Source organism: Ascidiella aspersa, chromosome 6 (genome assembly GCF_963924565.1).
Source record: "Ascidiella aspersa chromosome 6, kaAscAspe10.2, whole genome shotgun sequence".
NCBI classification, from domain to species: Eukaryota; Metazoa; Chordata; class Ascidiacea; order Phlebobranchia; family Ascidiidae; genus Ascidiella; species Ascidiella aspersa.
The window spans coordinates 18274909-18290083 of NC_139452.1; the positions used below are offsets into that span (position 1 = coordinate 18274909).

General features: G+C 40.8%; 1 pseudogene; it reads left to right on the top strand.

Annotated features, from left to right (window-relative positions):
• LOC146140594 (uncharacterized) overlaps positions 1 to 15175 on the top strand; it is a 68345-nt pseudogene continuing 53170 nt past the window's right edge.

Here is a 15175-nt window from a genome sequence, read left to right on the forward strand (position 1 = left end):
ATGAAGTGCTGCACGGACGAGTTATTTCTGGTCGAAGAGGGTAAAGAAACATGTCAATGTCCTTCATGCGAAGGGACATTGAGACGTATGCCGTGCTGCGATGAGCTCCAGCCAGAATACAAGACGAAGGAAGATGTGCTTGAGTGCATACAGTGCGAAAGGTACTCTGTTGTCTACAATTGTTTTACTTTTACCTCGCTACCTAAGGTTACCATGTGTAAAGCGTGTAGTAATAGCCATTGCAAGTATAAGATAGTCAACTGTCGTTGCGGGAAAAAGCATTCCTGTCTTATGGGTCCCAATAAAGCGTTTAGATGTGATTGTGGCATGGAGTACGAGTGGGACATTAATATTGGTGTCAAACGCGTTTAAATACTGTCTTTAAATATTATTTCACACAACGTTCGAGGTTTAAACATTGCTATGAAAAGAAAATCGATTTTTAATATTTTACGTCGTAAAAAGTGCCACGTTGCCCTTTTGCAGGAAACCCATGGTAGTGCTAAGCACGAAAAGTTATGGGGTATGGAATGGGGAGGGGAAGCGTTTTGGGCGCACGGCACCTCAAGCAGTAGAGGGGTGGCAATACTAATCGACAAAAACTTATCCTATTCCGTCTCAGGCACAAGGGTAGACCAAGAAGGTCGATACTTAATGGTTGAAATTACAATAATTGCAACCCCAATAGTAATTGTTAATGTTTACGCGCCGAATAAGGACGATCCAGAATTTTTCATCAATTTATTCGCCGTACTTGACAGCTTTTCCAATGCCCCAATAATCATGGGAGGGGACTTTAATCTAGTTCTGAACAATGTCCTAGATCAAAATGGAAGTAAAAAACATCGTAACCGAAAAGCAAGAGAAAGTCTTTTGCAATATATGACACATTACAAACTAACAGATATTTTTCGCCACAAATTTCCAACCGTTAAAAAGTTATCAAGGCTTCAGAAACTACCAGCGGCATCATCGCGTTTAGATTTCTTTTTAATTGATGGATCTCTCGTCGAAAACGTTAAAAATGTAGACATAGTCCCCGGTATAATGTCCGACCATAATATAGCAACTCTAGGGGCTGACATTAACCCAGCACCACACGGTAGATGCTACTGGAAATTTAAGACATCACTATTAAATGACCAGCGTTACAAGGATAAAATAAGAAAGGTAATCACTTATTATAAAGCAGAAAACCATATAGGCGAAACCGACCCACATGTAAGATGGGACGCCTTGAAAGCAGTTGTTCGGGGAGAAACTATTAGATATGCTGCCGAACTAAAACGAAGGCTAAATATAAAGCAAATCGATTTGGAAAAACTGATTGGCGAGACGCAAGACGCTATTTTAAAGAACTCTGAAACAGAATTAGGCCCCGAGGAGGAGGGCGAAAAAAATACAAAATACTTTTTAAATTTGGAAAAAAGACATTGCGAAAAAAAGGGTATTAACAGACTTTTTGTAGATGATAAAATAATAACTGACCAAAACAACATTTTGGAGGGTCTAGTTGACTTTTACAAGCAACTCTACAAACAAAACGGAGATCTATTGAACAAAACCTTAATCGCCTCAAAATTTAAAACACTAAATCTCCAAAAAATTAAGGTAGAACAATCAAAACTATTAGAAGCGGAAACAACAGAAGCGGAATTCTTCACTGCTCTCTGCAACATGGATAAAAATAAATCCCCTGGGCTAGACGGTTTTCCAGCAGAGTTTTATATCACCTTTGGGACAATATCAAATGCGTCTATATGGCAGCTTGGCGACACACAGTAAATACAGGTAGGCATCAGCTTCTCAGTCAGAAGTAGTGGTAACTCTACTTCCAAAAGCTTATAAAGATCATCTTCAACCTGGAAATTTTAGACCGATAACGCTTTTGAATGTAGACTACAAAATTGCTTCAAAAGTAGTTAACACCAGGATCCGAGGGGTACTAAACGACATTATCTCGCCTGCGCAAAATGGTTTTATTCCAAAACGATACATAGGCACTAATATTCGTCTTTTGTTCGATATCATTGACTGCGCCGAGTATTACGATATACCTGGCGCGATACTGTCTTTAGACATGTTCAAGGCCTTTGACACGGTAAATTGGGACTTCATACAGCCTTAGCTGCTTTCGGGTTCGTGGACAAGATTATTAAATTGATCGAATGTTTTTACCAAAATCCTTCGTGCGTAATTGTTAACAACAACTTTTTATCAAAATCGTTTAACGTTGAACGTGGCGTACGCCAGGGAGACCCTCTCTCCAACTTTATTTGTCCTGTGTATTGAATGCCTTGCCGCTGCGTTAAAACAGGGCCGCCAAAACGGCATCACAATAAATGGCAAAGAATTTAAAGTGTCCCTATTTGCTGACGACACTACAATATTTCTATCGGGTAGTGATCAGGATTTTACATAAGTCTTTCGGATTATTGACGACTTCGGCGAAATGTCAGGTTGCAAGGTCAACATGTCCAAATCAAACGCCTTTTTATCGAAACAAATCGTGAAAACTGTCACAAACCCATGGAACAAAGTGGTCTTCTATGGCCATCAGGCACTATTAAATACTAGGCGTTGAAATTCCCACTAGCTCGAGTAACGACGCCGATCTAATTGAAAAAAACTTCACACCACTTCTGAAAAAAATTCAAATAATATCAAATATTTGGTCCGCGAGGGGTCTCTCTCTTCTCGGAAAAATAACAGTTATCAAGACCCTCATGATTCCAATCTTAACCTTTAAAATGAGTGTTGTCCCGGTTAATATACCCAAATGCTTTATCTCAAAAGTTAAACGCATCCTCTTTACATTCTTAAGGGGGTCCAAATGGTAGAGGGTGAAAAGAGAGACTTTGAGTGCGAGTATTGCAAATGGGGGAGCAGGAATGATCAATATAGATAATTACTTGTTAGCCTTACATACGAAATGGATCTCTAAACTACTCGACGAAAACGCGGAAGCTGATTGGAAACTAATCGAAGGCCCCTTTATCCAAGGTAACAGATTAGAAGCGCTTCTTGGGAACATAGGAACAAACAATGCAATCACAAGGCGTATACTTCCTATGCGAACGTTACGTTGCGCAATAACGGCGTGCAAACAACTCTTGGAAATTATAGATCCAAAGTCAATCAGCCGTCCGCTTTGGCTAAACAAAAAAGTAAAATTCCGCTCAAATGTTTTTTTTATGCCATCACTTATAGATTCCAATACAATTTTTCACCAGGATTTATTGAATAGAAACGGCGAGTATCTACAATATGACACATTAGTAAATAAATTTAACTTTACACCTAACAACACAGATTTTGTCCAATTCATAAAATTAATATCGAGTCTCCCAGAAGAATAGGATTCGGGTAGCGCAACAACGTTCCGATCGTATAGAACCCAAACATTAAAATTATTTATCCAGCAGTATAACTCCACCAAATCGGTTTACTAAAAAATACAAACAACAATTCTCTTTCCTCCAAAAGCTCAATTAAAATGGCACTGGACCTTAAATTGCGGGAGTGCACGTCTGCCATGGGAGAAAATTTACCGCAACCTCTACAATTCAACAATCGAAAACAAACTAAGAAGCTTTCAGATAAATTGTGTCCTGTTACGTGTCTATACTGGGAAAACGTGAGTGCGTGGTCAAGTACTAAACTACGAATATCGTGTGTTTTTTTTCCGCGAGCAATTACTGTTTGGAGTGCACAAAAACGAACCGTGCAAAACATTTGTGAATTGTGTCCTTTTATGCGCGCGATATGTTATTTATCAATGTAAATTTGCCGACACTGTCCCGACTATGTTACGCTTTTTACTGTTGCTATCTTCTGTGAGAACTTCCGAGCGATATACGGCTTTAAAAAGAGGAAGTGTGACAAAACACAAAAGTAAATGGTCGTTTTTTGTTTTTCTTGTTCGTTTTTTTCGCTATCTAATTTATTAATAAAAAAAGTCTCTATAGAAAAAAAAAAAAAAAAGAAGTGCCCCCCTCATTCGCTTTTCGCGCTCTAGGAGTGCGCACCTACAATGAAGAAGGCGAGCGACGGTGAAAAGCGCAGGGAGCGCGATGGAGCGCCCAAACTATCTATCGTTTAGAGCTGATACGCTTTTGAAAAGAGAAGATTTTTGGAAGCTGTTAAAGGACATCAACTTTCCATTGAACAAAGTTCTAGGAATTGCGGAAATGAAGGGAACACAAATTGAAGTAACGTGCACAAGCCGGGAAAATGTACTAGAGCTCCAGAACAAACTTGCCGAGGTGTCATATACGAAATGTGCGTCTTTTCGAGAGTAATGTTATTAATGTGGGTATTGGATGGGTGCCAATTCCTTTCTCTAGTGAAAGCATCGAAGAAAATCTAAGCTCGCATTTTGGCGAGGTGAAAAAGATGACTCATAGAAAAGATAAACAGGGATTGCTGTCAGGCATGAGAATTGCAACCAGGAATAAAGCAGATGTACAAGAAAATCTCATTCCGAGCTACATTTACGTGGATTGGTTAGAATTTTATGTAACCTACTGTAGCGTGTAAAGTTCGTGGGGAGGTGTAAGAGGGCTGCTGGCTCTGTAGACGAGAGCCGACGGCTGCCTAAGTCACTTACAAGTTCTTAATCCGACTTCAAAGGAGCAGGCCGCTAGAATACCTGTCCTTAACTTCTTATACTTTAGGCAAAGACAACCCACTCAGTAGATAATTCTCTTTGAGTATATTCACAAATCTCAGAAACACAACGATAAACAGAGCGGTGATTCAAGCCGCTAATCAGTAAGACGTATAGAATGAATGCGAAACGTTGAAAGCGCACAATTCGGCGTTAGTCACGCGTCAGTGAACAACGGTCAGGTGTATAGTAACGTCAAAGTAGCCTAACTGCTACAGAATCCCCCTTCCAATGAACAAGTCAGACGTAGGAAGGGTTGTTCATTAATTTGAAAAGAGATCTGGAAGATTGATATTAGGATATGGTTTGGGTGCGTGTCAAACTGTAGGACACAAAGAGAAATGGCGAGCGAAAAACAGGCGTCGCGTTGCAAGAAAACAATATATACACAACTCAATAGAGCAACGTTTTATGGGTGTTTTTATAATTTTTTGGGGGGCGAGTTTTTAAAAGATTTTTCTCTGCGATTCATATGTGCACAAACGATTTAAAATACAATACAGAAAGCAATAAATTATCGGCTGTGGATTATATGACCACAGAAACTTAAATGGACAGCAAAGGCTGTCTGTTTAATTGTAAATAATGAATTGTTGGTTTCACGAACCCTTTATGACACAAATGAAGTTATGACGTACATTGATGAAATGCGATACATCGAATAAGATACATGGCAATAAATTTCATGCACAATTCGGTAAGCTTAGCATTCGGCTTTAAAAAGTTGCTTAGCAAACATATAATTTTGGCCTCTGTGTCGCTCTTTGCGCTGTCAGAAACCGACTCTGTCAGCATGTAACGCTGCAGGTTTTAGTATGTTAGTAAGGGTTTGGTAGGGGTTGGGGAGTTCGTTAGAGGGAATAAGGTTGTTTGTGTTTGTGAAGGCATAGGAATGAGTCGTCTAGCAAATATGTGTAGTCGACTTCTTGCTGGAAGAATTTCCAGAATTGTTTGAAGTTTGCATCCCACGCGGTTCAATGATTTTTCAGTAAAACGACGTGAATTTGTTATAAAATTCACTGTATACTGCGGTAGATTTAACTTCGTTGCAGTTTATCTGTAAGTTATTGAGATCTCGACCTACAGGGGAAGTCGATGCAGCGTGGGTTGTGAATCTCCAGGGAGATTGATGTTTTGGTGAAACTGAAGTAAGTTCACCAGGTCGCAAACAAATGACGTTGCTTTAAGACATTGTAGGAAACACCTGTTGATCGGTCCTGCTTTTTGTCGCAGGGCTTCGGTGCATGATGATGTTAGTTTGCGAAAAGTGTGCCTTGTCACAATGGTGTAGATTTGTTGGCTTTTCAGAAATTGCTTTCGGCAAAAATTGAAAACATTTGAAACACAAACAAAAAATAGGTCGGTGAAATCGTAGTCTGATGTCCTGTGACATTAATTAATCACGATATCTGGCTGGGAGGCGAACGTTACGTCCTCTCGATGTGGTCCGCTCCATCTGAGGTGGGCAGCTGTCTTCATCCTCGGTAATATCTGTTAGAACGTCGTCGTTATTTGACGGCTTTCTTTGAACAGTTAGCATAGCGTAGGCGGTTTTCAAGCGGTCAATGGAAACGTTGTCGGGTTTTCCATTTTTGTCAAGCTTGAAATACTTGTCGCTTCTGCCAAGAACTTTATATGGTCCATCATAGAGCGGGGCCAGGCTTGGTTTTGAAGCGTTGTTCCTCACGTAGACGTGTTTGCAGGTCATCAATGCCTTGTTGACATAGTTGGGCCTTTTATTTCGCGGCCGTGTCGGCTTGTATCGCTGTTTGTCCATGTAGATGCGAATTTTGCAAAGAATGCTTCCTGCTGTTGCCTCGCTTTCTGGCGGCGTGGTGGCAAAAACATCATTTGGCAACTTTAGTGTTTGCCCGTAGAGAAGTTCTGCTGGCGAGCACTGTAGATCTTCTTTCCACGTTGATCGCAATTGCAGCATAATGAGCGGCAGGTTGTAGTACCAGTCCTCTGCTGAAGTCTGTGCTCTTATACACGATTTTAGCTGTCTGTGAAATCTTTCGATTTGGCCTTTGCTTTATGGATGAAATGAGGTAGTTGTATTATATTGTATTCCCAAGTATTCCATCATTTCCTTCCATTGGTTTGATGTGAACTGAGATCCACGGTCTGTGGTCAAAGTGTTGCATATTCCATATCTTGAAATCCAGGTGTGTAGAAAAGCTTCTATCACAGTTTCCGTTGTTATGTCTTTAGAGGTGCAATTTCTGTCCATCTAGAGAAACGATCTGTCATGGTTAGAATGTACCTGTAACCGTTGCTGTTGTTTAACGGTCCCACTATGTCTGCGTGCACACATTCAAATCTCCTCTCAACTGGTTGGAATCGTCCAATTGGAGCGAAATTGTGTCGTGTTACTGTGCAAGTCGTGCATTCGTGGCATTGTCTGGTCCAGATGCGAACATGCTTCTTCATATGTGGCCATACGTAGCGTTTGGCGATTAGTTCGATGGTGGGTTTGATTCCTGAATGGGTCACGGAGTGTAAAATCCGGAAGACGTGATGTCTGAACCCTTGCGGAATGTATATTCTTGGCACCGAGCTTGATGTGTCACACCACAATTCCGTCTTCATGGTTGGTGGAGTGAGTTTTTGTAGCGACATGTCAGTGCCGTTGTCCAATAGTGCTTTCAATTCTGGGTCTTCTTCTTGCGCTTCTGAGATGGCTGTCCAGTCAATCGATTCCATATTGAGTTGTATGTGATTGAGCGCGTTCCGAGACAAGTGATCGGCTACGACGTTATCCTTTCCTGCTACATGTTCCATAGATGTGGCGAATTCAGCGATGAAGGCCAAGTGTCTCGCTTCTCGCGGAATTATGCGGTCTGCATTTGATGTGAAGGCGTGAACGAGAGCAAGATTCGAGAATATTGTCGAACCTCTAAGGAAATCGGTGCAATCTTGTATCATTGGGATTGCTTTGTTGGTGCTCGAATTTGTCGTGGCTAAGTTCAGTTTGCGAAAATCCACTGTGACGCGATATTTGCCGTTTGGTTTGGAAACTAAATTTACAGGGCTGCCCCATTCCGACTCGATCGGTCTTATCAAGTCTTGTTTTTCCCAGGTATCAAGCTGTTCGTTTAGCGCTTTGAACTTTTCTGGGTGTAAACGTCTGGGCTTTCCTTGAAACGGTTTTCCTGTCGTCTCCAACTTGATTTGGTACTTGTGTATCGGAGCCTTGTGGTAGTCTGGCTGTGGGTTTACTAGCTCTGGAAAATAACTTAGAATTCTGGCAAATCGTCATTCGACTACGCTTTGTGGTTCCGTTTGGTCTGATTGTATGTCAATCAGTTCGTTCGTCGATGTATTGCGTAGTTTTTGGTCAGCAATGCTCACATCGAGTGTGTTTCTCCCCAAAAAGTCACATCCAATGATTGGGTAGGCCACTTCGGCTACAATGAATGTATGTGTGATTTTTGAGGAAAATCCCAAATCTAAAGTTAGAGTTTGCTGTCCATATGTTTTAATTGGAGTTCCAGTTGTTGTCGAGAAGTCGTTTCTGTTGTCTGGCTTTGCGTGAGGTTTTAGACGTATGAAGGAGAAAGGGCTTCCGCCATCGATTGGGTATCGTTGACCAGTCGTTTTGTCTATTACAAATGGCAAAGTGGCTGTATCATTTCCTGTGACGTTGTTCACTGATTTTTCTTTCACAGGGTGATCTGTTTTCCAAGCGCAGGGCGGTATGCAACCTCTTGATTCGGCGCCGAACTTGTTATGTTTCCAGCAGTAACGAGAGTTATTTTGGACTTGGCGTCTTGATGTCTGTGGCTGATTCCAACTGCTGTTTCTTCTAGTTTGAACTTGAAAAGTTCTGTTGCTTTATGAGTTCCAACTTTGTGCCCCTTTTTTTGTACCCCTTTTTGTTATTTTGTCTTTGGTTTTGCTTCATTGCTGCTGTCGTCATTGGTCTCGTCAGAGCCGCTGCTTTGTCCGCTGCTCTGATTGTTCCATGCGCGGGATTCCTTGCAAAGCTGGTCCGCTTTTTGTGCTCTTGCGGCCAAGTCTTTTGGATCCATGGCAGTTATTGTCGCGCGTTGCCATTCTGGAATTTCGTCTGTGAATTTCCTGTTGACTGAAGCTCTGATTTTGTCGATCTTTAATTCATCTTCTCCTTCTACAACTCTGATGAGCCGGTCGGCAAAAAGCGAAGGCCATTCCTTATTTTTGCGTGACTTTTTTCTTGCATCTGATGACGATGATGAGGACGAGGATGATGAGGTTGTGTCACTTTCTTTTTTCAATATGGTCGGCTTGCAGCTTCTTTTGGTTGATTTCCAATTTATGTTCTTGTCTTTTCAATGTAGCTTCCACTTCTGCTTGGCGATCTTGTGTCTGCTTTTCAAATACCTTTGTTGCTTGAAGATTCTTTTCCAGTGATTGAACCTTTGCCTGTAAGGCCTCTTGTTCTTCAATTTCAGCAGTAGAGGGCTTTTTATCTGGCATTATGTTTGTGTGGTTAGTAGGGGGGTTAGTTAGATTTTTATATTTTAGAGGTTGGAGTTCGATTTCTGACAGAGAACAGAGGTCTTTTCAGTTAGCTATAGCGTACACAAGAGTTAACGCCGGTCTCAGATAAGCGCGGTTTAGAGCGTGAGAACCGGATGCTATTTTGGTTTTAGCCAAAGTTCGCTGTGCCTGCCTTAACGGTTGAGCGCTTTATATTAAGCAGTTTACTTGTAATATAAAAATGCCAATCCAACAGTCATACAGCACAACACACAACGTTCAATGGGCGTGAACTAATTAATGCAAATTACTTTGCAATTAATTTAAACAATATTTTTGCAGTAAAATTCGACGATTTTTATTTGAAAATTCGGCTGGCGAACTATCAGTTTTTTTCGAACGAAAATCCCTTTTCTATCTTACTAATTTAATAGTTGTGACGTGAAGAAAATCCAGCGTCCTTCTGAAGTTCCCTGGGGACGAGAGATGGTGTACGATGCAGTTCCTCCAAAATAATCCTTTGACGCTAGGTCGTCTTTAAAGTCGCACGCTGCTGGTGCGGGAGATGTGAAGGAATCCTGGGCTGTTCGTACAAGAGGATCTTCCCTGGGGGCGTTGAAAGGGCGATGTATTTTCTTCGGGGAGAGACGATTGACTGTTGTCTCTCTAGTTGTCGAGATTTTTAGTTCGTATGTTTTCTGAGACTTGCCTGCTTTTGATTGCAATGTTCTGTCCTCAGATGTCTTCTGAAGAACATCGGGGTCACCAGTGTAGCGTGTAGAGTTCGTGGGGAGGTGTAAGAGGGCTGATGGCTCTGTAGACGAGAGCCGACGGCTGACTAAGTCACTTACAAGTTCATAATCCGACTCCAAAGGAGCAGGCCGCTAGAATACCTGTCCTTAACTTCTTACTTTAGGCAAAGACAACCCACTCAGTAGATAATTCTCTTTGAGTATATTCACAAATCTCAGAAACACAACGATAAACAGAGCGGTGATTCAAGCCGCTAATCAGTAAGACGATCCCTAGACATATATATAAGGCGTTTGACACTGTAGAGTGGGACTTTATATATGAAGCTATTCAAAGCTTTGGTTTTGGAAACTATATTTTACACTGTCTGCGGTGCTGCTACAACAACCCATCATGTAAAATCACAAACAATAACTTTCTATCCCGGGTATTCGTAATCGAACGTGGTTCGAGGCAAGGCGACCCACTCTCACCTACCCTTTGTGTACTGTGCATAGAGTGCCTGGCCTCAGCACTACGCGCTGATGAATTTGTTGGTATTAAGTTTTTTATTAACGAGTTTAAAGTATCTCTACTTGCAGATGACACCTTGGTTTTCCTTAAGGGTGATCAGGTAGATTTCGACAGAGTTTTCAATGTTCTCGACGAATTCGGCCTAATGTCAGGTTGTAAAATTAACGTAATAAATCACTTGCGTTTTACGTCGGGCCCGGGCGACAGATTAGGGCGGAGCGTCCCTTTTTAGATAAAGGGTTAGCTTGGCCTGCAGAATCATTTAGGTATTTAGGCATAGAAGTACCAATCATGTCACGATATGATTGCTTTAAACTAAATTTCGGTAACTTCTTATGCAATATAGGTACAATACTTAATGTATGGTCGTCACGAGGGCTTACCCTTCTAGGACGAATATGTATTCTCAACAGCCTGGTTATCCCATCACTAATTTATAAAGTCAGCGTCATCCCGATCAACCTTCCAGAAAACTTCCTGCGCAAACTTAAAACAAAACTTTTTCAATTTATTTGGGGCTCTAAATGGGAGAGGATAAAACGAACAAAACTATGCGCTAGCGTTGGTCAAGGTGGCGCTAGTTAACATGATCGATGTGGATGCCTACATCCTCGCGCTGGGTATGAAATGGGTAACAAAACTATTCGATGACAGTTATAAGGCGCCTTGGGAAAAACTGGAAAGAAGTAGTATAAGCCAGGGTTTCCCAAACTGTGGTCCGCGGACCATTGGTGGTCCGCGACGACTATGCACTGGTGGTCCGTGGCGATATGAGAAGAAATTAAAAAAGTCACACATATACGTTGTATACAGTACGTACCCTTTTATAATTACCGCAGTTATTCACAACTTAATGATTTCGAAAGCTTTTGCTATCCAGTATCGTAAATCTTACTTGTTGCACCTTCGTTATAGTCAAAAAGTTGTTCACGAAAATTCCCGGATTTCCACGTCTATGACGTAATAATATATTTTTATCGCCATTCGGAATTTGCGGTTTTGTTGAGATTATTCCAACCGTTTGCCTACGCAAAAGTTAGTGAAACGAAGATTAGTAAATTGAAAAGCTTTTAGCTTTCCTGTAAGCGCACAATGCTGATTTGGTTTCACTAGTAGCCGATGAAATTTGGCTTGGAACGTGCATACCTGGCAGACATTTTAACCTTCTGAACTAAATGAATTTGTCACTTCAGGAAAGTGATGCGAACATTTTACTTACTCAAAACAAAATAATAGCATTCATAAAGAAACTCAACATATGGAAAACAAGGACAAATGATAATGTTTGTAGATAAGTTTTGTTCTGTGCAGGGCTGTGGAGTCGGTTAAAAAAAAACGAGTCCGACTCCCGAGTCCGACTCCGGCCAAAAAAATAAACCCGAGCACGACTCCCGAGTCCCGAGTCCGACTCCGGCCAAATGTAAGATTTTGTCGAGTCCCGAGTCCAGCTCTGACTCTACAGTAGGCCTACCATATGTCCTCTTTTGGGAGGATGTGCCCTCCTTTCTCAGGATATTGAATGGTCCTCCGAGGACGCTCCAAAATGTCCAAATGTCCTCTTTTTTCGCATTTTGAGTTAGTTGCTCATACTTTTTTTTGCGCTAGCTGTAAGTATATTTAATTTTTGCAATAATTCTAATGGTTTCGCTGTGTTGTACACCACTCCTACAGCGCTGTACAAACTCTGTTTTTGCCAACTTTAACATTTAAACGGCAACAAATTTTCGCGCACGGCGCGAATCTTTTCTACTTATATGTTAACATTTTTTAGCACAAAGTCTCTTTGAGTGTCATTGCATGTTTTCATATCATTGAAGGTATAACGGCCCTAAATTTTGCTAACTTATAGATAAACGATAAAATTCATCAACCGTTCGAAAAATTTTTTATACAACTTTTATTTAATTGGATAACAGGCTAGCAACAGGGGGACTCAAACTTTTTCGCGCGAATCGATAATGTTTTGCAATATTGCTGCTGTTGTTGTGTGTTATCATATCTTTTGAAACACGATAACGCAAAGTTTAATTTTTGCGCTTACATTTTTATTTGCGCTGACATCGCAGCCTTGCATTCAACGTTGCATTCAACCACCATTAGCCAGAAGCGTTGGTCGTCGAAGCCTTCACTGCGGGCAGCCACGTAAGTGCGTGGAAAGCTGGCGTCCTGTGGGGAAAGGTTAATAAATATACGGACGGAAAACGGGCATGTAACAAGTACTAATGGCGTCTTGTAGGGATGTCCGATCTTGACATTTTATTCGGATAACGATACCCGATATTTTAAACTCTGGCACCCGATCCGTCAGAAATCAGTGCATTTCTAAGCAAAAAGGTCTACGACAATCAGCGCATCCGAAGGCAGAAAAGTCTAGACTTTTAGACCTTGAGGTCTTGGACAATGCACTAATTTGCATTAACAAATGTGCATAAGAAGATTAAGTTTAACAATACTTGACCCAACCAAACCCAAACGCTAACCAGCGCCCTAACCCAAATAATGTGCGATAATTTAATAATTATAACGCTTCAGGCCCCAATACCTCAATTTGTGACGTAATAATCTTAAATACAATGGACGAGAAACCATCCGAGTTTGGGCTTTTTCCCCAGCATTTAAAGAATTATTAAAATAACGCACATTATTTGGGTTAGGATTCGGGTTAGCGTTAGGGTTTAGGTGGGTCAAGTGTTATTAATCCTATCTCATACTTTTTGTTATCTTTTCTGAACTTTTAATGAATATTTTTAATTTATCTACGCCGGGAGTTTACCTAAAGGTCCAAATCAGTGCATTGCCAGGACCTCAAGGTCTAAAAGTCTAGACTTTTCTGCCATTGGATGCCCTGATTGTCGTAGACCTTTTTGCTTAGAAATGCACTGATTTCTAACGGATCGGGTGACTCTGGAGTGAATGCCGTCACGACACGTTTGTCAAAATCAACTCGTGCACGAGCAATTTATTGTGTGTCCAATGCTAAAATCCTCCTGAATTTACAGTTTAGCGCCAATTAAACCCAATTTTTTTCGCGACCGACGACAAGGTTCACTATTTTCAAGTTGTCTCAGTGATATTTAATTAAAAATGCCGAAGTGCTTTTCGTAGAGAGGGGAGGTGCTGAAAGATAACAGCTGAGTTGTGCGTTGTTTTAATGCTGTGTATTTTTGAACGTTGTTTCGCGCTCTTTATCTCCTTTCTCCTTTTTTGTGTTATTTTACTTTGTGTCTTGTTGGCCATGCCCATTGCCCCAGTGCTCTCACTTTTACGGATTTAGTTCCAAATTGGAATTTTTAGCCCCTTTTAGGGACAAATCTGGGGATTTTGATGATCTAGGGATTTTTGGGGGATTTTTCGCCAATTTTTGGCAAATCGTACTGTATGATTTGTTAACTAGTAAAGGCGCTGGTCTTAGAATCCTACCACAGTTCTAAAATCAACGCACAAAATTTGAGTTAGGGTGCGGGTTAGCGTTCGGGTGTGGGTGGGTCAAGTAGTATTATATTCTTTGTTTAATAATAATACTTGACCCACCTTAACCCAAACGCTAACCCGCACCTTAACCCAAATGGTGTTTCGTTGTGGTAGGATTCTAGACCAGCGCCCTAGTAAATGTTAACCGAATTGCAATTTTGAAAAAAAAACAGGTTCAGAATATGCTAACCTAGTACCGTACTTGTTTTCTGTCAATTTTTCTTACTGTGGTCAGGTGAAAGATATAATTTAAATTAAAATGGCATCAGGTGAAGTACGTCAACACATTGCTGCTCAAATGAGTATCTGGACATAATGAACAATAGTAGGCTAGATCAGGGTGGTCCAAACCTAGGCCTGCGGGCCACAAAACATAAAAAGTACGACCCTATATAGACTATTTTTTGTACTTTAAAGTAAATAAACCATAAAGTATATCGCGTTGCTGTAAAATATTGTTTTACAGGTTTTCACTGTGACTTTAGGCTAACGCCCTGGCCCTTTCCAAGATGCAATTTCAGCCAAATTCATCTGGTAGCCTTTTTGCGCGATAACATATTTGTATTTAAGCGATTGTGTAGTTTGCAACATATCTCTTAAAATTTTAGTGAGGTACGCACGGTTTCCGCGAATATTCTACGCTTATGAAATGCAGTCATCTTAATTACAAGTTTTGTCAAATACGCAAATTTTTCGCGCTTTGCGCGCACCATTTTTTCCAGCCTTATAACACTCCATTTCATTTGCGCACAAGTTCGACAATAGCAGCAAGTTTTTGGAACTTATATGTATCTGACCATGCTTTGTGACGTCATTCTAACCATTTCATGCCCCGACCAAACAAAAATTGTTGATCCGCTTCTGGTACGCATGTAGTCTACTTTATGTGGACCGCAAAATATATGCAAGAAATAGTGTGGCCCGCGATGCTGTCAACCTTCGACCACCCTGGGCTACACAATGCAGTTATTTAAAAAAATATGGGAATATCTAAAGCTCACTTTTATCATGTAAACAAGGTTAATTTGTTTGTCACCTCTACTAGCCATCTTTTAGCTAATGTGATAATATAATAGTATAATGCGCTAAATATGGTTTAGGGATTATTCATGCCATCTAGGGATTTTTTGACATAGCTTTAGGGATTTTCTGGTTTTCATTTGTGAGAGCCCTGCATTGCCCATGTGTTCATTCGCTGATAAAGGCTTTTCTGAATAGATAAACAAGTATATGCCAGAACAACTTATTTTTAGTATACTATGCCTGGTAGCAACAGCATATTTAATAAAAATGTAATAGACCGAGGTA